The sequence below is a fragment of the Rhinatrema bivittatum genome, chromosome 18 (assembly GCF_901001135.1).
Source record: "Rhinatrema bivittatum chromosome 18, aRhiBiv1.1, whole genome shotgun sequence".
In the NCBI taxonomy this organism is placed as follows: Eukaryota; Metazoa; Chordata; class Amphibia; order Gymnophiona; family Rhinatrematidae; genus Rhinatrema; species Rhinatrema bivittatum.
In genome coordinates this window covers 7,406,950-7,433,124 of record NC_042632.1, presented here as the reverse complement: position 1 = coordinate 7,433,124, position 26,175 = coordinate 7,406,950, and the positions used below count along the sequence as shown (strand labels likewise).

General features: G+C 45.5%; 1 protein-coding gene across 13 annotated transcripts in view; it reads right to left on the bottom strand.

Moving 5' to 3' along the window:
• CXXC5 (CXXC finger protein 5) overlaps positions 1 to 26,175 on the bottom strand; it is a 446,772-nt gene that overhangs the window by 144,417 nt on the left and 276,180 nt on the right. The window lies entirely within an intron of this gene.

The following is a 26,175-nucleotide window of genomic DNA, read 5'->3' as shown; positions in this document are numbered from 1 at the left end:
AAAATTGAGTAGTCAGGACTATTTCTATTCATCAGTAATATTTATAGTCCTATATATTTTTAGCAATAACTCCCACTATTCTACACAAACTACTTGTCAAACATTAAGCCAGGATTCTGAATATAATTTTTCAAAATACTTTATTGCTCATCTTTTTTGCATTTAGACCTGGGGAGTTCACATATACTGGTAAATACATTATTTCAGCATGCTTATTGATTATATACCACTTACCTTTCATGAAGTTGTTATGAATTTAAACATTTTCTTAGCTATATCTTTGTATGTTTTACATAACTCAGGGGTGGACAAATCTGGTCTTAAAGGGCCACAAATAGATCTTGAGTTCAGGATATCCATAATGAATATTCATCTTCACTGCTTGAACTAGTCAGTGGTTTCATCTTCTGGTTTGATAACAGCCCCTGACTGAACAAATCCTTGGATTTAATCCACAATTAAACAGTCCATTCAAGCTTTTCTTCACTCAAACTTATCTACAGCAGATTACTATTTTCACATATCTCTGCAATAAACTATAAACTAAATTTCCTTTCATGCAAATTTCACCTTTTGCTTACCCTCTCTCTTCAAAGGTTCTCTTTTTCTAGTAGAGTTGTACTACCAGGTTAAAATGCAACCCACATCTGCCAAGGTTAAGGAATTTCCTTTGCCAAACTATTTCTTTTGCTCTCTTTCCCCCAAAAAAAAAAAAAAAATAAAATTTCATTTTCACTAGCTGCAGCTACACAGTTAAATTTCTGATCCTCTCCAAATCTCTCTACAAACTGACTCCAAATTGTTCCTTTCCCACCTGTCCCAGGTGCACAAGAATTAAACATGAGCAGTGCTCAGCTCAACTGCTTGTTTTCTTTTCTATCCTAAGTGCTGTTTTTGTTTGCATTTCCTTCCTAAGAAGGCTCTACAGGTCAGCGAGCAATTAATTAAAATAAACACAGGATCTGTGCTAGAAGTAATGCAGCTCTGCTTCTCCTCCCCTCCCTCTCCCCCCCACAAAGGACCATTCTTCAGGGATCCAAGCAATACATTATTGTATTCCTGTTTTTGGATTTTCAAAAGGCAATTGACAGAGTCTTCCATGAGAAACTCCTCAGGAAATTAAAAAGTAATGAGATGGGAGACAGTGTCTTATTGTGGATGGATAACTGGATAAAAGATAGAAACAGAGAGTAGGAAATGTGGTACTGAACAATCAGAATAGACTCAAGGCTGGACTCAAGCAAAAATCTTTAGATATATTTTATTGGTGAAAAGTAAAGCAAACCACCATGCTGTTTCATACAGTTCAACAAAATAAATGTGGCAATGCAACTTACAGCTCAGTTATATTTGCTTTTTAAAAGCCTTCATTCTTTCTCCTGGGGCCATCCTAATCCCTCTGGTCTTGGTTTCTTATCCCAGTCTGCAGAGATCCACCCTAGCTGGGCTGGCACTTAAGAAGGACTGATACAGATAACTGTGGCAGGCCCTTAAGGTGTTCTGGGGGAGTTTCTAAGATACTCCCTCACAAGGACTAAATCAGTTTTCCCAAATGGAGACAGGTCATTAGTGGAATGCCCCACAAATATACTGTAGATGACAACATCATGGTTTACTTATCACGCGCATTTCTTGCAGAAGAGTTCAAAATGTTCAGAAAATCAGGTTTTCAGCTTCTTTCTAAAGATGGGGAGGTGTGGCACAAGCCTAATATCTAGAAACAGGGAATTCCAGAGGGTAGGGACTAATCCCCGTGTTGGTGAGCCATATTATTATTACAGTTTTTATTGAGTATCCTCTATACCAGGGGTCGGGAACCCATGGCTCGCGAGCCAGATATGGCTCTTTTGAGGGCTGCATCTGGCTCGCAGACACGTGTCGCCATACTTCGCGGTTCCCCGCTGACCCAGCTGCTCCCCGGTCCTCCGCCGCCCGGGCTTAAAATGCTGTCAGCCCGGGCGGAACGCGGCAGGACAGCTGGAGTCAGCGGCACCGGCGTGCTCTCTTCTCCTCCCCCCCCCCCCCCCGCGGCCCGGAAGAGGAAGTGGAGAGCATCGGGTGCCTGCGCGGGAAGAAGAGACCACACTAGCGTGGTCTCTTCTTCCGCGCAGGCACCCGATGCTCACCACTTCCTCTTCCGGGCCGCGGGGGGGAGGAGAAGAGAGCACGCCGACTGGAGTCATCCGGGTGCCTGCGCGGGAGTCATCGGGTGTCAGCCGGGTGCCAGCGCTGGAGTCATCGGGTGCCTGCGCGGGTCTTCCCGCGCAGGCACCCGATGCTCTCCACTTCCTCTTCCGGGCCGCGGGAAGAAGAGAGCACGCCGGTGCTCTCTTCTTCCCGCGGCCCGGAAGAGGAAGTGGAGAGCATCGGGTGCCTGCGCGGGAAGAAGACTGCAGCGCGGCTCGGAGGAAAATGAAAATCTTCAACCGCGGCCGATGGGACTCCGCCTTCGCCTCCTCGAGGGCTGAAAATGAAGGAGGTTAGCGTTGGGAGGTGGCTGCTGCTGCCGCGAGTTCCCGGGGGGGGGGGGAAGGGGGAGAGAGAGAGTGAATGAGCGAGCAAGCATGTGTGTTTGAGATCCTGTGTGTGTGAGTGAGAGATTGCATGTATGTGAATGATTGAGAGCCTGTATATGTGAAAGAGAGTATGTCTGTGATTGAGATCCTGCCTGTGAGAGAGAGAGCATGAATGTAAGTTTACCATTGGGAACCTGTATGTGTAAGTTTGTAATTGAAAACCTGTTTGTTTGAAAGAGTATGTGTGTATGATTGAGATCCTTTGTGTGTGAGAGAGATCATGTGTATGTATGATTAAGAGCCTGTGTGTATAAGTAAGAGAGAGATCATGTGTGTCTGTGTCTGATTGACAGCTGGTTTAGGTGATGGAGCATGTGAGTATGTGATTGAGAGCCTGTGTTTAAATGAGAGAGAGAGACCATGTGTGTCTGTGTGATTGAGAGCTGATTTAGGTGAGGGAGCATGTGAGTATGTGATTGAGAGCCTGTGTTTAAATGAGAGAGAGAGACCATGTGTGTCTGTGTGTGATTGAGAGCTGATTTAGGTGAGGGAGCATGTGAGTATGTGATTGAGAGCCTGTGTGTAAATGAGAGAAAGAGAGGACATGTTTGTAAGCATGTGAATGAGAGTCTGTGTGTGAGAGAAAAAGACAGCATGTATTTATGTGATTGAAAGCCTGTGTGTGTGTAAGCGTGAAAAGATAGACAGCATGTGTGTAAATGTGTAATTAAGAGCCTATATAAGTGAGAGAGAAAAAACATTTGTATATGTGAGTGACTGAGAGCATGTGTGTATAGGTGTGTCATTGAGAGCCAGTGTGAGAGAGAGCGCTGGTATGTGACTGAGAGAGGAGAAAGTTCCAAGCAAACCACCCCACCTCCTGCTAATTCAGAACAATCTCAGGACACCTGGATATCAAACGTTCCCAGGTATGCAGAGCAAAAAAAATTTTGTATCCTTATTATTTTTCATTACTGGGTCTTTGTGTCTGCTATTTTGAAATATTTTGTTGGTATCTGGAAATGTTTTATATGAGTTTTTAATTATTGGATATTCCACTCATCAGCTGTTTCGAAATATGTTCTTTTTGTTAGTACAGTTTTACTGCTGATGATTTTATATTTCTTGATTTGTTTTATAAGGATGTGTGATGTTTCTTTTTTCCTTTGTTACACTGCATACAGAGACTCTGGCTTGTTGCAGTTTCCAATTCAGTTTTTTCTGCATGCTTCTTGTTATGCGTTTTGGTCTCTTTATTCTATGTTAGGTGAGGGACAGCACGTGATTCAGGTGAGGTTTTCTGCTGGCGTGTAGTTTCTGTGTAGGACTCTATAGCAGCCTGACTTGGTCCGTTTTCCTAATAGGAGATGTATTGGTGTCTTAAGGCCTGGTGTAATATTTTCAGAGACTTATTGTACTTTAAAAGTGTGATCTTACATAAAATGCACACATTTACTTGTATTTAGTTTTAAACATATTGTATGGCTCTCATGGAATTACATTTTAAAATATGTGGCGTTTATGGCTCTCTCAGCCAAAAAGGTTCCTGACCCCTGCTCTATACAATTAGAAAGAATATCCTACTGAAAGAAACATAAGATGAGAGATAATATAGCATAAACCATGCAGGAAATATCAAAAGGACATTGATACAATTATCTATCCTCCTTCCATTAGAACTCATAACAAGGGAGAAAAAAATATTTAAGGAAATGACCAAGGCAGACACCAAGGCTGGTAATATCATGCCAAGATCATAATTATATTCCCTCTAACTAAATAGGTCTAGTTTGTAACATAGTAACGAAGTATTGTCAGCAGAAAAAGATCAAATCATCCATCCAGTCTGCCTAGCAAGCTTCCCATGGTAGCAACTGCTGCTTTATGCAAGTTATCCCCAAGTGTCCGTCAAGGGAAGTAATGCTGCTCCGTGCAGGTTACCCCCATGCTATATATTAAGAATAGTTTACTTACAAGCAAGACTAAGCAACTATGAAACCCATAACAAAATTATTGCAACATTTTTACATGGTGAGTATCCTTCCTGATAATTCAGACAATGCTGTTTTAATGTTCTTTGCTTTTGGACTGACCGTAGAAGCATTATCCCCAATGTCAGCAAATTAGTACCTCAAACCATAAAAGTCAGTTTACTGCATTCAGAATAAGAACATAAGAACATAAGAAAATGCCATAAGGGGTCAGACCAAGGGTCCATCAAGCCCAGCATCCTGTTTCCAACAGTGGCCAATCCAGGCCATAAGAACCTGGCAATTACCCAAAAACTAAGTCTATTCCATGTTACCATTGCTAATGGCAGTGGCTATTCTTTAAGTGAACTTAATAGCAGGTAATGGACTTCTCCAAGAACTTATCCAATCCTTTTTTAAACACAGCTATATTAACTGTACTAACCACATCCTCTGGCAACAAATTCCAGAGTTTAATTGTGCGTTGAGTAAAAAAGAACTTTCTCCGATTAGTTTTAAATGTGCCCCATGCTAACTTCATGGAGTGCCCCCTAGTCTTTCTACTATCCGAAAGAGTAAATAACCGATTCACAACTACCCGTTCTAGACCTCTCATGATTTTAAACATCTCTATCATATCCCCCCCTCAGCCGTCTCTTCTCCAAGCTGAAAAGTCCTAACCTCTTTAGTCTTTCCTCATAGGGGAGCTGTTCCATTCCCCTTATCATTTTGGTAGCCCTTCTCTGTCCCTTCTCCATCGCAATTATATCTTTTTTGAGATGCGGCGACCAGAATTGTACACAGTATTCAAGGTGCGGTCTCACCATGGAGCGATACAGAGGCATGACATTTTCTGTTTTATTCACCATTCCCTTTCTAATAATTCCCAACATTCTGTTTGCTTTTTTGACTGCCGCAGCACACTGAACTGATGATTTCAATGTGTTATCCACTATGACACCTAGATCTCTTTCTTGGGTTGAAGCACCTAATATGGAACCCAACATTGTGTAATTATAGCATGGGTTATTTTTCCCTATATGCATCACCTTGCATTATCCACATTAAATTTCATCTGCCATTTGGATGCCCAATTTTCCAGTCTCACAAGGTCTTCCTGCAATTTATCACTATCTGCTTGTGAATCCAATACCCTTATTTTTTTACCATCCCAACATCCAAGTGGAGAGCAATGCTGTAGTTGTGCCTAAAACATCAGGGTCAACTGGGTAGTACTCATCTATGCCTTCTGGTTAAGGGTACTAACTGCCATTCCATGCAGGTTACCCCCATGAAACCTTTTCTTCATCATCCTTCTCAAGCCTTTAGGGATCCACAGTGTTTATCCAATGCCCTTTTGAAGTTGTTTACTGTTTTTGTCCTCACCACCTGTTCTAGAAGGGCATTCCATGCATCCACTAACCTCTCCTTAAAAAATATTTCCTTATGTTGATTATGAGTCTTCCCCCTGGAGTTTCATTTCATGACCCCTAGTTCTGTTAACTTTCCAATGAAAAAGGTTCAGAATTTGTGCATTGTTAAATCCTTTTAGGCATCTGAAGATCTATATCATATACCCCTTGTACCTCTTCTCTTTCAGGGTATACCATAGTCAGATCCTTCAGCCTCTCCTCATAAGTCTTCCTATACAGATCCCACTTAAGAAAAACATAAGTTTTTCTGGGAAAATCCAGATTCTCTGACCCAGAAGTTTAAACCTTTCAAAAGTACACACACAGAACATACTATAGCAATGATGGCAGAAAAAAACCAAATCGTCCATCTAGTCTGCCCAGCAAATTTCTTATGGTATTAACTGCCACTCCATGCAGGTTACTCCGAAGTCTTATGCTAAGGGTAGCAATATTTAAAATCAAAACCAAGTAACCGTCAAAATCATAACAAAATCACCACTAGCAACACTTTTTCAGGATAAGCAGCCTTCTGGATAATTCCGACAGTGCTGCTTGAACATGCTTTGCTTTTGGACTTAGCCATAGAAGCAGTCCTGCACTTTTTTACCTAATGTCTGCAAATCAGTATTCCGGACCATAAAAGTCAGTTGGATGACATCTGAACCAAATTTCCTCTTTCCCCTGTGAAACAGAGAGCAATGTTGCAGTTGAATCAAAAAGTATGAAAGATAATTGATTAATGGTAGTAATCCTCATGTTTTCTGTTAAGGAAAGTAACTACTGCTCTATGCAGGTTACCTCATGCATCCTTGTCTTCATTTCCAATCTCTAGCCTTTAGGGATCCACATGCCTTTTTTAATTCATTTACTGTTTTTGTCCTCCCCACCTCTTTCAGTTGTTGCTCTGTGTCTATCTTCTAGTATGGCGTTTTCCAATACAGCAGTCAAATCCAGATTGCTAAAGTAATATGACCACATGCATGTTCTTTTCTCTGGCTGCCCACATTTTCCCTGCTAAGAAAAAAAATATCTTATTCACAGGGGCGAAGACTGTTAGAATATTGAGAACTTCAGAGAGAAATACCTATTTAAGAATCTCTACATAGGGAACCAGGATTCTTAGTAAAGTTGAGAAACTTAATGTTTAAACGTCCAGGGTAGTTCTCCAACTGTTCTAGCTGCCGGTGTAATTGGAATTTTGTTAGAAAAAGTGGTATTCACAGCTTTTACATCCTTGATATCTTTCTCCAATATTTCCAATTGCCCTTTTAAATCTCCTGTATAGAACTCATGATTGTGAGTAAGCACCTACATGGACTGAGCTGGGAAATTAATGCCTGAAGAAAAAAACCAAAGAACAGGTAAATGTGAATGTTGAGATTACTACCTGATAATCTCCTTTTCCTTAGTGTAGACAGATGGACTCAGAACAAATGGGACAGTATCCGCGTGCTAGCAGTTGGAGACGGATCTGACGTCAGCACGGGGTATATATCCCCACAGGAAGCGTAGCAACTTAGTAATCTTCCTTGCAAAAGCTGTTATGGATGTGTGTACTGACGCTCAGTGAAAAGTGAAACAGGATTCCCCTGACCGATTGATAGTAGCTGGAGACCGCCAGCATTCCCAACCGGAAGGCGTTGACACCTGGTAGAGTGTACGCTCTTATGGAAACAGATGACATGGCTTACCTTGAATCGGTGAAACCCATGTACGCAGGCAGCTGGGCGGGATGCTGAGTCCATCTGTCTACACTAAGGAAAAGGAGATTATCAGGTAGTAATCTCAACATTTCCTGGCGTGTAGCCAGATGGACTCAGAACAAATGGGATGTACAAAAGCTTTACTCCCAGCCTGGGCGGGAGGCTGTCTGAGGACCATTTATTTATTTATTTATTTATTTATTTAATTTAAGGTTTTTTTATACCGGCATTCATGAACTCGTTCACATCATGTCGGTTTACAGAAAACAGGGGTGCGGATAATACAACCAAAAAACATAAATAACGTGATGAAGAGAAGCAGTTACAATTAACAAGGGCTAATGAACTGGAATGTAAGAAATAGAAAGAGATAGAGGAGAATAATTATATACAAAAGTTCAATATAAATATGGTGTCTCATAGTATACTACCATGTAGTACCGCCCTTGCAAATGCTGAGTCCTCCCTGGCCTGGACATCCAGACGGTAAAACCTGGAGAAGGTATGGAGGGAGGACCATGTCGCCGCTTTACATATTTCTGCAGGCGACAGCATCCTGGATTCTGCCCAAGATGTCGCTTGTGCTCTGGTAGAATGAGCCTTGACCTGTAGAGGCGGAGACTTCCCAGCCTCTACATAAGCTGCTCTGATAACTTCTTTAATCCAGCGGGCGATGGTGGGCCGAGAGGCCGCTTCCCCTTGTCGTTTCCCGCTATGCAGGACGAACAGATGGTCCGTCCGTCGAACTTCTTGTGTCATTTCCAGATATCTGGGCAGCAATCTGCCAATGTCGAGATGGCGTAATAAACACCCTTCTTCAGATTTCTGCAAACCCGCCGTGGTAGGCAAGGATATGGTTTGGTTAAGATGAAACTGTGAAACCACTTTAGGTAGAAAGGAGGGAACCGTCCGAAGATGGATAGCCTCAGGAGTGACTCTCAAAAAGGGATCACGGAAGGATAGTGCTTGTAGCTCTGAGATGCGGCGTGCTGAGCACACCGCCAGCAAGAACACCATTTTCAAGGTTAGAGAACGGAGAGACAGGCCCCGAAGGGGTCTGAAGATGGATCCTGCGAGGAAATCCAAAACAAGGTTGAGGTTCCATAAGGGCACAGGCCACTTCAGTGGCGGACGAATATGCATGACTCCTGTCAGGAAACGAGAAACATCTGGGTGCTTGGCAATGGTCTTGCCATCCCTCTTGGGACTGTAGCAAGACAGCGCAGCCACCTGAACCTTGATGGAGCTGAGGGAGAGACCCTTCTGAAGTCCACCTTGCAGGAAATCCAACACAATAGGAATTGTGGTCGCATGTGGATTGGTGCCATGAGTGTCGCACCATGCTTCGAATACTCTCCAGATCCTTACGTAGGTGAGGGATGTGGAAAACTTGCGAGCTCGGAGGAGTGTATCTATCACGGGCTACGAGTAACCTCTTTTCTTCAGTCTAGCCCTCTCAATGGCCAGACCGTAAGAGAGAATTGAGCTGGATCCTCGTGAAGGATGGGACCTTGACGTAGGAGGTCCCGGAGAGGAGGCAGGGGAAGAGGCTCCCCTGCCAGTAGTCTTCTCATGTCCGCGTACCAGGGTCTTCTTGGCCAGTCTGGTGCCACTAGAAGAACTAGGCCCCTGTGTTTCCGAATCTTGTGGATGATGGCTCCCAGCAGAGGCCACGGAGGAAAGGCGTATAGCAGAGTCCCTGGAGGCTATGGCTGAACCAGGGCATCGATTAAGAACATAAGAACATAAGAAAATGCCATACTGGGTCAGACCAAGGGTCCATCAAGCCCAGCATCCTGTTTCCAACAGTGGCCAATCCAGGCCATAAGAACCTGGCAAGTACCCAAAAACTAAGTCTATTCCATGTAACCATTGCTAATGGCAGTGGCTATTCTCTAAGTGAACTTAATAGCAGGTAATGGACTTCTCCTCCAAGAACTTATCCAATCCTTTTTTAAGCTATACTAACTGCACGAACCACATTCTCTGGCAACAAATTCCAGAGTTTAATTGTGCGTTGAGTAAAAAAGAACTTTCTCCGATTAGTTTTAAATGTGCCCCATGCTAACTTCATGGAGTGCCCCCTAGTCTTTCTACTATCCGAAAGAGTAAATAACCGATTCACATCTACCCGTTCTAGAACTCTCATGATTTTAAACACCTCTATCATATCCCCCCTCAGTCGTCTCTTCTCCAAGCTGAAAAGTCCTAACCTCTTTAGTCTTTCCTCATAGGGGAGTTGTTCCATTCCCCTTATCATTTTGGTAGCCCTTCTCTGTACCTTCTCCATCGCAATTATATCTTTTTTGAGATGCGGCGACCAGAATTGTACACAGTTTTCAAGGTGCGGTCTCACCATGGAGCGATACAGAGGCATTATGACATTTTCCGTTTTATTCATCATTCCTTTTCTAATAATTCCCAACATTCTGTTTGCTTTTTTGACTGCCGCAGCACACTGCACCGACGATTTCAATGTGTTATCCACTATGACACCTAGATCTCTTTCTTGGGTTGTAGCACCTAATATGGAACCCAACATTGTGTAATTATAGCATGGGTTATTTTTCCCTATATGCATCACCTTGCACTTATCCACATTAAATTTCATCTGCCATTTGGATGCCCAATTTTCCAGTCTCACAAGGTCTTCCTGCAATTTATCACAATCTGCTTGTGATTTAACTACTCTGAACAATTTTGTGTCATCTGCAAATTTGATTATCTCACTCGTCGTATTTCTTTCCAGATCATTTATAAATATATTGAACAGTAAGGGTCCCAATACAGATCCCTGAGGCACTCCACTGTCCACTCCCTTCCACTGAGAAAATTGCCCATTCAATCCTACTCTCTGTTTCCTGTCTTTTAGCCAGTTTGCAATCCACGAAAGGACATCGCCACCTATCCCATGACTTTTTACTTTTCCTAGAAGCCTCTCATGAGGAACTTTGTCAAACGCCTTCTGAAAATCCAAGTATACTATATCTACTGGTTCACCTTTGTCCACATGTTTATTAACTCCTTCAAAAAAGTGAAGCAGATTTGTGAGGCAAGACTTGCCCTGGGTAAAGCCATGCTGACTTTGTTCCATTAAACCATGTCTTTCTATATGTTCTGTGATTTTGATGTTTAGAACACTTTCCACTATTTTTCCTGGCACTGAAGTCAGGCTAACTGGTCTGTAGTTTCCCGGATCGCCCCTGGAGCCCTTTTTAAATATTGGGGTTACATTTGCTATCCTCCAGTCTTCAGGTACAATGGATGATTTTAATGATAAGTTACAAATTTTTACTAATAGGTCTGAAATTTCATTTTTTAGTTCCTTCAGAACTCTGGGGTGTATACCATCCGGTCCAGGTGATTTACTACTCTTCAGTTTGTCAATCAGGCCTACCACATCTTCTAGATTCACCGTGATTTTATTCAGTCCATCTGAATCATTACCCATGAAAACCTTCTCCATTACGGGTACCTCCCCAACATCCTCTTCAGTAAACACCGAAGCAAAGAAATCATTTAATCTTTCCGCGATGGCCTTATCTTCTCTAAGTGCCCCTTTAACCCCTCGATCATCTCACGGTCCAACTGACTCCCTCACAGGCTTTCTGCTTCGGATATATTTTAAAAAGTTTTTACTGTGAGTTTTTGCCTCTACAGCCAACTTCTTTTCAAATTCTCTCTTAGCCTGTCTTATCAATGTCTTACATTTAACTTGCCAATGTTTATGCTTTATCCTATTTTCTTCTGTTGGATCCTTCTTCCAATTTTTGAATGAAGATCTTTTGGCTAAAATAGCTTCTTTCACCTCCCCTTTTAACCATGCCGGTAATCGTTTTGCCTTCTTTCCACCTTTCTTAATGTGTGGAATACATCTGGACTGTGCTTCTAGAATGGTATTTTTTAACAATGACCACGCCTCTTGGACATTTTTTACTTTTGTAGCTGCTCCTTTCAGTTTTTTTCTAACAATTTTTCTCATTTTATCAAAGTTTCCCTTTTGAAAGTTTAGCACGAGAGCCTTGGATTTGCACACTGTTCCTCTTCCAGTCATTAAATCAAATTTGATCATATTATGATCACTATTGCCAAGCGGCCCCACCACCGTTACCTCTCTCACCAAGTCCTGTGCTCCACTGAGAATTAGATCTAAAATTGCTCCCTCTCTCGTCGGTTCCTGAACCAATTGCTCCATAAAGCTATCATTTATTCCATCCAGGAACGTTATCTCTCTAGTGTGACCCGATGATACATTTATCCAGTCTATATTGGGGTAATTGAAGTCTCCCATTATTACTGCACTACCAATTTGGTTAGCTTCCCTAATTTCTCTTAGCATTTCACTGTCCATCTCACCATCTTGACCAGGTGGACGGTAGTATACCCCTATCACTGTAGTCTTCCCTGACACACAAGGGATTTCTACCCATAAAGATTCAATTTTTTATTTAGTCTCATGCAGGATGTTTATCCTGTTGGACTCTATGCCATCCCGGACATAAAGCGCCACACCTCCTCCCGACTGCTCCTCTCTGTCATTGCGATATAATTTGTACCCCGGTATAGCACTGTCCCATTGGTTATCCTCTTTACACCATGTCTCTGAGATGCCAATTAAGTCTATGTTATCATTTATTCCTATACATTCTAATTCTCCCATCTTACTTCTTAGACTTCTGGCATTAGCATACAAACATTTCAAAGTTTGTTTTTTGTTTGTATTTTTATTCTGCTTTTTAATTGATAGGGATAAGTTAGAATTTTTTAGCTCAGGTGAGTTTTTAGTTACAGGCACTTGGACTACTTTTCTAATTATTGGAACCTCACTGTCGGGATGCCCCAATTCTAATGCATCATTAGTATCCTTTAAAGATACCTCTCTCCGAACCATGCGCTGCGGAGCGACTGTCGGCTTTCCCCTTTGTTCTAGTTTAAAAGCTGCTCTATCACCTTTTTAAAGGTTAGCGCCAGCAGTCTAGTTCCACCCTGGTTAAGGTGGAGCCCATCCCTTCGGAAGAGACTCCCCCCAAAAGGTTCCCCAGTTCCTAACAAAACTGAATCCCTCTTCCTTGCACCATCGTCTCATCCATGCATTGAGACTCCGGAGCTCTGCCTGCCTCTGGTGACCTGCGCGTGGAACAGGGAGCATTTCAGAGAATGCTACCCTGGAGGTTCTGGATTTAATCTTTCTACCTAAGAGCCTAAATTTGGCTTCCAGAACCTCCCTCCCACATTTTCCTATGTCGTTGGTGCCCACGTGTACCACAACAGCCGGCTCCTCCCCAGCACTGTCTAAAATCCTATCTAGGTGACGCGTGAAGTCCGCCACCTTCGCACCAGGTAGGCATGTTACCAGGCGATCCTCACGCCCACCAGCCACCCAGCTATCTACATTCCTAATAATCGAATCACCATCTATGACGGCCAACCTAACCCTTCCCCTCCTGGGCAGTAGGCCTTGAGGAGATATCCTCAGTGCGAAAGGACAATGCATCACCTAGAGAGCAGGTCCTTGCTACAGGATCCTTTCCTGCTACACCTGGTTGGTGCTCTCCCATTATGAGACCTTCTTCCTCCAAGGCAGCACCAGGGCTGCCAGTCTGAAGTTGGGACTTGACTACTATGTCCCTGAAGGTCTCATCTATATACCTCTCTGTCTGCCTCAGCTCCTCCAGGTCTGCCACTCTAGCCTCCAGAGATCGGACTCGTTCTCTGAGAGCCAGGAGCTCTTTGCATCGCATGCACATGTACAACTTCTCACCGGTGGGTAAAAAATCATACATGTGACACTCGATGCAAAAGACTGGGAAGCCCCCCTCTTGCTGCTGGACTGCTGCCTTCATCTCAATTTTGATCAGTTCCTAGTTAAGTTTTAGGTTGCTATGGGAGTAGGAATGTGTCTAACTTCCTTTAAATGTATTAGTGAATTCACTATGTGTCTGGTAGTGGCCTACCGGGGTTTGATCGAATTCTCAATAAAGTTTTTGCCTATAAATTAAGGGATGAGCTAGGGGTGGGTGGGCGAGGGGTGGGAGGGTTGGGAAATACAAACAGTCTAACTTCAGTTAGTCAGCCTGAGTGACTCACTGCTCCCTTGATTAACAAATGTTGGTCCCTATTCAAACCCAATCACACTACCTCAACACCTTTCCGTGTGAGAACGGGTCGCGCTTGTGGCTGAAGTATCTGGGTACTTGAGCGTTGGACTTGTCCGCCAATAAATCCATGTCCGGAATCCCCCAGTGATCCACAATCATCTGGAAGGCTTTGGGTGACAGCTGCCACTCTCCCGGATTTAGGCATTCTCTGCTGAGGAAGTCTGCCGTGGTGTTGTCCTTCCCGGCAATGTGGACGGCGGAGATGTCCTGAAGATTCGCCACTGCCCAAGCCATCAGTGGAGCGATCTCCAGAGACACTTGACGGCTTCTGGTTCCGCCCTGACGGTTGATGTATGCCACCGTGGTGGCGTTGTCGGACATCACTCTGACTGCTCTGTTCTTCAGTCTGTGAGCAAATCGCAGGCATGCCAATCGGACTGCCCGGGCCTCTAGACGATTCATGTTCCACGCTGACTCTTCCCTGTTCCACCGCCCTTGTGCGGCGAGTTCTTCGCAGTGTGCTCCCCAGCCACTCAAGCTGGCATCTGTGGTGAGCAGAGTCCACGTGGGGGAAGACATCTTCGACCCCCTGCTCATGTGGTTGGACTGCAACCACCACCATAACTGGGTCCGTATTCTGGCCGGCAGAGGTAGGTGCGTGGAATAGTTCCGTAGCCGGGGGGGCTCCAGCGAGAGAGCAGGGAGTGCTGTAGAGGTCTCATATGGGCCCTTGCCCAAGGTACCACTTCCAGGGTGGATGCCATGAGACCGAGAACCTGCAGATAATCCCACGCTATGGGCCGACTGGCTCCCATCAAGTACTGAATACGCTGCTGAAGTCTCAACTTTCTCTTGGCAGTGAGACTGACTGTGTCTGCCCGGGTGTCGAACTGTACTCCCAGGTATTCCAGGGACTGGGAAGGCTGTAGGCAACTCTTGCTGAGGTTGATTACCCAGCCCAAGATTTCCAGAAGGGCGATCACTCTGTCGGTTGTCCGATGGCTCTCCTCTCGAGATTTCGCCCTGATCAGCCAGTCGTCTAGGTAGGGATGGACCAGAATTCCTTCCCGCATGAGTGCCGCTGCTACCACTACGACCACCTTGGTAAAGGTCCGCGGTGACGTGGCCAACCCGAAGGGCAGAGCCAGGAACTGGAAGTGTCGTCCTAGAACCTTGAAGCGTAGGTAGCGCTGATGATCCGGATGGATCGGGATATGCAGGTAGGCTTCTGACAAGTCCAACGCCGTGAGGAATTCTCCCGGCTGTACTGCGGTCTTGACGGACCGCAGAGTTTCCATGCGAAACCTCGGGACCCGTAAATATCGATTGACCGACTTGAGGTCCAGTACGGGCCGAAAGGTGCCCCCTTTCTTGGGAACCATAAAATAAATGGAATAGTGTCCAGAATTCACTTCCCAGGCAGGTACTGGGATAATGGCTTTCAAGGACAGGAGTCTCGCCAGGGTAGCTTCCAATGCTGCCTTCTTGTGTGTGGGACAGGAAGACTCCACAAACTTGTCCGGAGGGAGATGATGAAAGTCCAGATAATACCCCTCTCGGATGATGGCGAGGACCCACTGGTCTGATGTAATCTCGACCCATCTGGGGTAGAAGAGGGTTAACCTGCCCCCTATGGCTCCGTCCCCCGGATGGATCGGCGGATTCTCATTGTGAGGCGCGGCCGGGACCGGGGCCCGGGCCTGCTCCCCTCTTGCGCTGCTTGGTCCGAAAGGACTGGTTCCTGGCCTGAGGACGAGGTGCCAGGTAGCGACTCCTGTAGGGAATGAAGCGCTGAGAGTTTCTACCCCCTGGAGGTCCTCGGAAAGGCGCGCTGGTTCCTTCTGACCCGATCTCCAGCAGTCGAGGTACTGGAGAAGCGCCCCATGTGCTGGCCAGTTTATCAAGGTCGCTGCCAAACAGGAAAGAGCCTTTAAAGGGCAATCTGGTGAGGCGTGTTTTTGAAGGCGCATCGGCTGACCATTTCCGAATCCAGAGCTGCCTCCTGGCAGCTACGGAGGATGAGATCCCCTTAGCTGTTGTTCGGACTAGGTCTGATGCAGCATCTGTGAGGAACGAGAGAGCGGACTCTATATCTGCTGCTGGAGCGTTGTTCCTGACCTGAGACAAACAGGCCCGCGTCACCACTGTGCAGCAGGTTGCGATCCGCAAAGATAGAGCTGCTACCTCAAAGGTCTGTTTCAGAATGGTGTCCAGTCGCCGGTCATGAGGCTCCTTGAGGGCCGCCCCCCCTTCAACTGGAATGGTAGTGCGCTTGACCACAGCGCTGATCAAGGCGTCCACCTGAGGGCACGCCAGCAGCTCCTGGATAGCCGGTACCAGTGGGTACATGCCCGTCAAGGCCCGACCCCCTTTAAAAGCGGCCGCCGGTGCAGCCCATTCTAAATCTATCAATTGCTGTGCTGCTTGCAAGAATGGAAAAGGGCGGGCTGTAGGACGAAGACCTTCCAGCAGGGGGTTCTGCGCAGAGGGCACCGTGGCGCTGGGACCTGTAATATCCAACTCCGCCAGGCACTGAGACACCAGGTCCGAGAGATCCTCCTTAGAGAAGAACCGCCTCATGGTTCTATATGGCTCAATCCCTGGGGGAAGGTCCCCCTCGTCCGGGAATTCAGACTCGTCCGGGGAAACCTCCTGGTCTGACTGATCTGGACTGTCCAGCGGCGGGAGGTCCCGCTCACGATAAGGGCGTGATGGTCCAGGAACAGGATCTGCTGGAGCCGCCACCGCAGCAGCAGCCGCAGCACCGCAGGGACCGTATAAACCGCAGAGACAACGGGAACAACTGGAACCGCAGGGCCTGGACGGGAAGCCGTTTGCATCTGCACAAAGGCATGAATCCCCTTAAAGAGATCCACCCAGGAAATTGAAGCAGCCTCCAACCGCCGGGGTATAAGATCCCCCGGGATTCCCGATTGGTCGAGACTGACCGCTAAATCCGGGGTAGCCCCTGGGGAACTATCAGCAAATCTTGGGTGAGACTGGTCCTGGCCCAAGGGTCCCATTGCCTCCTCACATTGGGCACATAGGGAGTCTGGCTCTTCACTGTGCGTGGCTCGAAGCTGGCATGCAGAGCAGAGGCCGAGGGTTTAATGCCGGAGGCAGGAGGCACCCCCGCTGATGACGCTGAGGCGTTCTGTTCCATTGAATAATATGCGGCAGCAATATGCGCTTAGCAGAACAGGCGCTTAATAATATGCGGCAGCAATATGTGCTTAATACAACAGGCGCACAAAAATAATATGCGGCAGCAATATGCGCATAGCACCACAGGCGCTTAATAATATGCGGCAGCAATACGCGCTTAATACAACAGGCGCACAATAAGAATATGCGGCAGCAATATGCGCTTAATACAACAGGTGCACAATAATAATACGCGGCAATAATGTGCGCTCAATGATATGCCATAGGCGCTCAGCACTATGCGGACAGTAATACACGCTCAATAGTATTCAATATGCTCTCAGCAGTAAGCGGTTAGCAACACCCGCTCAATACAGTTCAGTATGCGCTCAGCAATAAGCGGTTTTAGCACTACACGCTCAAGGCCATTCAAAAGGCTCTCAGCAACAAGCGGGGAGCAATACACGCTCAATATGTTTCAGTATGCTCTCAGCAAGAAGCGGTTAGCAATACACGCTCCTGTCAGGAAAAGTAGATTTCCCTTCCACCCCCGCCATTAATGTAGAGAGCAGTGATGGAGCTGCATCCGAGTGAAATATCAAGCTTGATTAGTTAGGGGTAGTAGGGGTAGTAACCGCCGCAATAAGCTAGCTACACCCATGCTTATTTGTTTTACCCAGACTATGTTATTCAGCCCTTATTGGTTGTTTTTCTTCTCCCCTGCCGTTGAAGCAGAGAGCTATGCTGGATATGCGTGAAGTATCAGTTTTTCTTCTCCCCTGCCGTTGAAGCAGAGAGCTGTGCTGGATATGCGTGAAGTATCAGTTTTTCTTCTCCCCTGCCGTTGAAGCAGAGAGCTATGCTGGATATGCTTGAAGTATCAGTTTTTCTTCTCCCCTGCCGTTGAAGCAGAGAGCTATGTTGGATATGCATTGCAGAGAGGATATGCATTGCAGAGAGCTCCTTAACCCACGTGGCTACTGCTGCACGGAAAAAAGAAGAATGAAGGGGGACCCCTGCTGGATGCAGGGTCAGTGCATTGCTGGGCATGCCCAGTAGGTGCCAGTCAAAGTTCTAGAAACTGTGACAAAAGTGTTCCGTGATTGGGCTCCATCCTGATGATGTCACCCATATGCGAGGACTACCATCCTGCTTGTCCTGTGAGAACCGTTACGATGGCTTGATTTAGTGACAGTATATAAAACCTAATAAATAAATAAGTGATAGGCTGGCTCCAGGGCACACTATATTTTCTCTAGCTGGGGACACTTTAGAACCTGAGGGGTCATCATCTTTTGTTGCCCCCCTTTGTCCTCCTCCCATAACATCCTGATTTAAGAATAATGTTGTGGTTTTCTGGATTTGCCTTCAGCTGTGTCTTCTTGATGTTTGCATTAATTTGCTGAAATTGCCTTGGTTTTTTGGATTATATATTTATTTATTTATTTATAACTTTTCTATACCGAAGTTCAAATAACAGAGTTAATTATCACTCCGGTTTACATTGCAACCATAAAAACAGTGACAAAGTTGTCTTATACTTGATAACCAACTTACCTTCAAACCATACATCAAAATTATTCTTAGCAGCTGCTACTTCAAACTACAAACCCTCAAAAAACTTAAACCCCTCCTCTACTTCTCTGATTTCCGCACAGTACTTCAATCGATAATTTTCTCAAAGATTGATTACTGTAACGCACTCCTACTTGGTCTCCCTGCTTCCCACATCAAACCTCTACAACTCCTTCAAAACGCCACCGCACGCATCCTTACTAATGCCAATAAGAAAGACCACATTACTCCCACCCTCATTAATCTCCACTGGCTACCCATTCACTCACGAATTATCTACAAGACCCTAACCCTCATCCACAAAAGTATTACTAACGAACATTACAACTGGCTAAACCCTCCCTTCCTCCCACGTATCTCCACCAGACCCACCCGAGCCTCGCTCCGTGGCACCCTTATTCCCCCCTCCATAAAATCCACAAGACTCATTTCCACCACCAAAAGAGCCCTCTCCCTAGCAGGCCCTTCCCTTTGGAACTCCATGCCCCTTGACCTTCGTACCGAAACCTCCACACCCACTTTCAAAAAGAAACTCAAACCTGGCTCTTCCTCCAAGCATACCCCCAATCACAATCTTCATCATCCCTCACTAACACCTTAATCCAACCACCCACCCTCACCAATACCCCTCCTCAGGACCAACACCCTGCACCCACCCCCCCCCCCCCAAAGAACTACAAACCTAAAATGTTAGTTAGTACAAACGCCTCTCCCCCCCAATCTTTGTTCCTCTGCGCCTACTCTTCTTTGTATATAATCTATGTGCTTATCACTTTTTCCTCGAACCCCTATACATATCTTTCCCTTATGTATCCTCTCTCACCCACCCCCCTCCCCCTCCTTTGTCTTGTCTACCCATATCCCTCCCTCCCCTATTGATTTACTTTCGTGTTTATTGCTATATCACTGAGTTTGAGTTTTATGTTACAATCTGTTCATTGTAAAGGCATTGCCTGTATATCCCTGGTTGTAAGTTATTTGTAAACCGGCACGATGTGCAAACGGTTGCCGGTATATAAAATAAAATAAATAAATAAAAACATACATAGAACAGGGGGAGAGAAAAACTTGGATACAGCTTAAGCATGGGGAGTAACGTGTCAAAACTGGTAAGAACTGATAAGAGTTGGCTTTTAGGGGTAACAAGGTATTCCGAGGGAGGGGGTAGGAATGAGGGATTGTAAGGGGTTTGGAAGGGGGGTTGGAAGGTGGGGGGGGAGGGTAGCGGAGGGTTACCATAGATTTAATGAAACTAATATACATATATTAAATAGCTTAGTCAGCGGAAGAAAAAGTGCTTAGGCATCTGAGCTTAGGAAGAGAAGGTCCGTGGAGGATGAGGCAAGGACAAGTGTTATGGGAAGGCTTGTCTGAACAGTAGCATCTTAAGTCTCTTCTTGAATGTAATTGGGCATTGTTCCAGCCTAAGGTCCGGTGGGAGCAGGTTCCACTGTTTGGGGCCTGCAGTGGAAAAGGCTCTTTTACTAAAGGAGGTTTTGAATGTAGGTGTTCTAAGAGTCCCTCTTTGCGCTAATCTCAGAGGACGGGTTGAAGTATGAAGTTGCAGGGGGGGGGGGGGGGGGTCGATAGGTCCAGCGGAGAGATGTTAAGAATGGCTTTGTGGGTGATTACTAAAAGCTTGTAGAGGATTCTGAATTTGACTGGGAGCCAATGGAGCTTCTTAAGGATTGGTGTTATGTGGTCCCTTTTGTTAGACTTTGTGAGTATCCTTGCAGTTGCATTCTGAAGCAACTGGAGAGGTTTAATGGAGTTGTCTGGAAGGCCTTGAAGAAGAGCATTGCAGTAATCGATTTTTGAAAAAATGATCGCTTGTAAGACAGACCTGAAATCTTGAAAATGAAGGAGAGGTCTTAGTCTTTTTAATACTTGAAGTTTGAAGTAGCACTCCTTTATTGTGTTGTTAATGAAGCCTGTGAAGCTCAATTGAGTGTCCATGACTACCCCTAGGTTTCTGACTTTGGGAGAGATGGTTGGGAGAGTTGTAGGGGGTTGGTTGTTTTGAGAAAAGTTACCATCCTGTGTGATTAAGAGGAATTCGGTCTTGTTTGTGTTGAGAATCAGGTTAAGATTTGAAAGGAGGTTATTAATGGAGCACAGATAGGTGTTCCAACGACGTAAAGTACTGTCCAGAGAATCTATTATCGGTAGGAGGATTTGGACGTCGTCTGCATATGCGTAATGTGTTAATTTGAGCTCGGAGAGGAGTTTACAAAGCGGGAGTAGATAGTTGTTAAATAATGTTGGTGATAACGACGAGCCTTGAGGGACTCCGAGGGTGGAACTGAATGGAAAAGATTCTTTGCTGTTGATCTTGACTCTGTAATATCTGTTCTGGAGGAAGGATTTAAACCAGTTTAAGGCTGTGTTTTTGATGCCGATGTCTGTTAATCTGTCAATGAGACAGTCGTGGTTAACTGTGTCGAATGCGGCGGTTAAGTCCAGAAGGATGAGCAGGCAGGGCTGTTTTTTTTCAAGGTTCATGAGGATGTTGTCTGACAGTGATAATAGCAGAGATTCTGTGTTTCGGGATTTTCGGAAACCAAGTTGTGCTGGGGAGAGGATGTTGTTGATTTCAAGGAATTCTGAGAGCTGTTTGTTGACTATTCTTTCGAGGATCTTCGCAATGATAGGGAGATTTGCAATGGGGCAAAAATTAACTGGGCTGTCTGTAGAGAGGTTGGGTTTTTTTAGTAGAGGTTTCAAGATGGCAAGTTTGAGAGGGTCAGGGACGTGACCCTGGGATAAGAAGGCATTAATGATCTGGGCGAAGGGCTTAGCGAAGTTTTTGGCAGAAGCTATCAGTAGGTTGACTGGAATCGAGTCCAGTGGGTGAGCGGATGGCTTTAGTTTTTTTAATATGGATTCGATTTCTAAGGCTGATGTGGATTCAAAATTCTCTAAGATGTCTGCAATGTGGAGGTAGGACACCGGGTAGTTGTGTGTGGTTGGGGATGGGAGGCTGAGAGGTGGAGACCGGATGTGGTTGGCTTGTAACATTGTTATCTATGCAGGAGGCAAGTAAGTTGGGTATTTTGTTCATGAAAAAAGTAGCCAGCTCCGTGGCTTTGTAAGATGCTTTGTCATCTGGAATTTCTGATGTCGGTGGTTTGGTAAGGGATGATACCAAGGAGAAAAGGGCTTTAGGGTCAAAGATGAAATGGTGAATTTTCTGAGAATAGAAGTCTTTTAGCTTGCAGGATGTCAATTCTGTATTGGTGCATGAGAGATTTAAAGGTTTGCAGGTTTGAAGGCGAAGGATTTTTGCGCCAGGTCTGTTCCATTTTTCTAAGATTGCGCTTCTTGGTTTTTAATTCAGGAGTGAACCAAGGTTTTTTGTTGGCTTTGTTGGAGTTGATAATTTTGGTTGTGAGGGGGCAGGTCTTGTCCGCCACTATGTTTGAGATTTTGATCCAAGAGGCTAAAGCTGAGTTAGCGTCTGTAAGGTCAAGTTGGTTTAATTCCGGTGGGAGTTGGGAGATTAGTGTTTCCTGGTTACAGAGTTTTCTGAATTGGACTGTGGTTTTCTGTGTTGCTGAGTGGTTTGGATGTTGGTATAGTAAGGTGGTGGAGATTAGCTTGTGGTCCGACCAAGGGATTGGTTGGCAGACAATGTGTGAAGATTGGGTTAAGCCTTGGTTGATAAAAATAAGAGCCAGGGTATGTCCTGCTTTATGAGTGGGTTCATGAATGAGTTGATTGAAGCCCATGCAGAGGAGGGTGTTAAGGAAGGATTCACAGTTAGGGGACAGAGGGTTGGCATCTACATGCCAACCCTAGAAGAATGGCTGGCGAATCGGTGTTGATATGTTTAGCTATCATTTCAATTAAAGGAGATGGGTCAGAATCAAGGAGTACTGGGGGGGGGCGTAAGTAAGTCTAATTTGTAGATGGGGAGATTTGAAGACTGAGAATTCAAGAGCCTGTTGTGAGGTCACCACATGGAGCGACAATCGAAAAACCTTTTTTGCTGCAAGAAGCAGTCCTCCTCCTCTTTTCTTCACTCTAGGGATGGAGAAGGAGTTGATTGAGGAGAGCCGTATCCTCTGGTTTTAGCCAAGTTTCTGTGATGGCGCACAGATCTGGCTGCTCATCAGTGAGGTAGTCATATAAGAGGTGTGGTTTTTTTTTTTTAGAGTGATTGGGCATTCAAAAGGGTTAAGGAGAATAAGGTGAGACCCAGCAGTTGGTTTAGAGGAGAAAGCATAATGGGAATGAGTCTTTTTTGTTGTTGTTGCTACTGCTGGTGGCGAGGTGTTTGACCAAGTGTAGTGGCGGCATTTCTCCTGTAGTTGTGGATGATTGGAATGGCCAAGAAGAGCATGCCTGTGCAGCTGCCTATTTGAGGTGCGGGGATAATTGGACAGTGGAGATTCCAGGCGCTCTGAGTGAGATAGTTGAATTGTGGTTGCGGACAGCGAGTAAGGGAGAGGGGTCTCCTGTAATAGCTGAGTCTGAGTGTAAGCAGTGTCTTGCTTCAGGGGCTGTACGAAGGGGCGTACAAAGGCGCGATGCCGGGAGTTAGAGCCTGATTATATGCACTATCTATGCTGGAATTGTGTGTGAAGAACATTTAGATTTTTTGTTTCCTGTTTTATGGTGTTATCTTGTATTTATGTTTTCTTCTTCTGGTCACTCTGCCTAACAAGCATGTTCTTGGAAATTTTCGGTAAATGCATAACTTAAAAAAGCAAATAAAATGTTAGGAATGATCCCAAAAGTAATGGAGAATAAAACAGAGAATATCATATTGCCTCTATACTGATCCATAATGCCATTGCACCCTGAGTAGCGTGTGGTTCTGGTCACCCCCATCTTAAAAAACAAAAAGCTGAACTAGAAAAGATGCAGAGAGGGGCAACAAAAATATACATATCTTTTCTTTTACAACTTCATTTTAAAATTCCAGTTTTCCTTTTTGTATTGGGGAAACTCTATGCAGACATACTTCCTGTATTTCTGCAGACCTTATATTATATATATAATAGATATTTTTGCAGATATTTGCAGGCAAGATAGGAGCAAGAAAAGGAGAGGGGAAGTTGAGTGTAACAAGGTTAACTGCTGAATTTTCTGCCTATGGTCAGAAAAGACTGAGTAATAGTTACAAGGCACCTAGACAGAACCACAAAACAGACAAAGAAAATGTTGAACTATTAAAGCAGATGGTAATAGATTCATGTTAACAACTTGATTAATAAGTAGATCATACCTCTGATCAGCCATATCCAATGAGACGTGTCCAAGCATTAATTGACATTACCAGTTAAAAGTGAATGATGCCAACTACAATGCTAAGTGGGACTGTTGTACATATAGGTTATAAAATGGATAGCAAATGTTGCTTACCTGTAACAGGTGTTCTCACAGGTCAGCAGGATGTTAGTCTTCACATATGGGTGACATCACAGGATGGAGCCCAATCACGGAACACTTTTGTCAAAGTTTCTAGAACTTTGACTGGCACCTACTGGGCATGCCCAAGATGGCATTAACCCTGCAACCAGCAGGGGTCCCCCCTTCAGTCTTGTTTGAAAGCTAAAGTGCCAAAAGTAAAAATAAGAAAACGTAACGAACCCAACATCAAGGGGTGGCGGGCGGGTTTCGTGAGGACTAACATCCTGCTGACCTGTGAGAACCCCTGTTACAGGTAAGCAACATTTTGCTTTCTCACAGGTCAAGCAGGATGGTAGTCCTCACATATGGGTGAGTACCGAGCTGAGGATGTCCTAATATGCACCAAATGTACCCAAAGACGTGCAACAGGCATAACAACTGGGGTGGAATTTGGTAGAGGGCATCCTGAACCCTAATGGGTAGGCGGAAAGGTGTTGGTACATCAAGTTGCAAAAAGGTTGCACAAGACAGATTGCCCAAAGATGGAATCTTGTCTTCCAGTCTTGTCTATACAATAATGGGCTGAAGGTGTGGAAAGAACTCCAGGTAGCAGCCCTACAAATATCAGGAAGCGACACCGAGCGAAGGTGCGCTACAGATGTTGCCATGGCCCTGACCGAGTGTGCTTTAACACGGTTCTGAAGTAGAATGCCTGCTTGCTGATAGCAAAAAGAAATGCAGTCCGCTAGCCAGGAAGAGAGAGTTTGCTTACCCACAGGTTGACCCAATCTGATGGAAGCAAAGGAAACAAACAATTGAGTACTTTGCCTGTGGGCAGCTGTACTTTGCCTGTGGGCAGCTGTCTAGGTCAGTGATGGCTAACCTATGACAAGTGTGTCAGAGGTGACACGCCGAGACGTTTTTGCTGACATGCGCAGCGTTTCATGGACTATTGGGAATAAATTTTTTTTTTTTTTTTTAAATCGGCTGCGCTGAGCCTTTTTTTTTCCGGCTGTGCCGACCCTGTAAAATTTGTTTTTTCAGTATCCCTCCACCCCCCTCCCCACAATGCCCCTGGGCGCATGGAGGCTCATGCAGCGCAGCGAAGAATAAGGTCGCCATTTAAACGCGCTGATGCTCCTCCTCCTCCTCCTTCCTGTGTGGCCCCGGAAGTAAACATTGCCGGAGCCGCGTGAGCAGGAAGGAGGAGAAGCATCAGCGCGTGCAGAAGAGGAGCAGCACTTGCGCTTATGGGCCGCCGCGAATTCCAAGTCGCAGCGGCCCGAGAAGAGGAAGAGGCCCGGTAGCAGGGCCACCGCGGCCCGAGAAGATCAGGGCCGCTGCAGAGCCCATCCTGCGGCGACCCGTGAAGAGGAGGCCTAGAGGTGAGAGAGAGGCTGAGGGTCTGTAGAGGGTGTGTCTGTATGCGTGTATGAGATGAGTTGAGAGATTGTGTTTGAGAGTGAGGACCTGAATGTTTGCAGAGACAGCATGTGCTTGAGGAAGACAGAATGTGGGAGAGAGAGAAAGCCTGTGTGTGAGCGACAGCATGTGCCAGTGAGAGACTGTGTGTATGAATGATTGTATGAGAGACAGCATGTGACAGTGAGAGCCTGTGCTTGAGCAAGACAGCATGTGGGAGTGAGAGAGAGCCTGTGTGTGTGAGAGTCAGACAGCATGTGCCAGTGAGAGACTGTGTGTATGAATGATTGTATGAGTGAGAGGCATGTGACAGTGAGAGCCTGTGTGTGTGAGAGTCAGACAGCATGTGCCAGTGAGAGACTGTGTGTATGAATGATTGTATGAGTGAGAGGCATGTGACAGTGAGAGCCTGTGTGTGTGAGAGAGAGAAATGCATGCGAGAATGAGAACCTGACTGTGTGTTTGAGGGAAGAAGATGGAGAGAAAAGAAACAGAAAAGAAGAAAGGGAAGGTGGAAAAAAAAGCCTGTGACCAACCAATTAGAAAACTAAGATCAGACAGCAAAGGCAAAACAAAAATAAATAACTTTTTAGTGATTGGCACAAGTAATCTTTGGGAAAGTGCAAGAATAGCATTTTCTCTATGGATCTCACAATGTACGAGATCAGCATGGAGAAAGAGGAAGCACACGGGACCTGCACAGAGGAGGCAGCAGAATGGGCTTCAGTGTCAGTAGCAGCAATCAGCACCTCCCCAATAGCCATATGGCAGCAGAGGAATGAGAGAGGTTCCGAGGTTGCTGGCAAAAGAGAGGGGGGTCTGCCTTTAGTGTGTGCATGTGTATGAATGGGACTCTGCGTGGGGGCGTATGTGTGTGAATGCATGGGTGCCTGCCTGGGGGTCTGTGTGAGAATGAATGTGTGCATGCCTGGGGGATGGGGAGGGAGTGGTGTGAAAATGAATGGGAGCCAATAAAA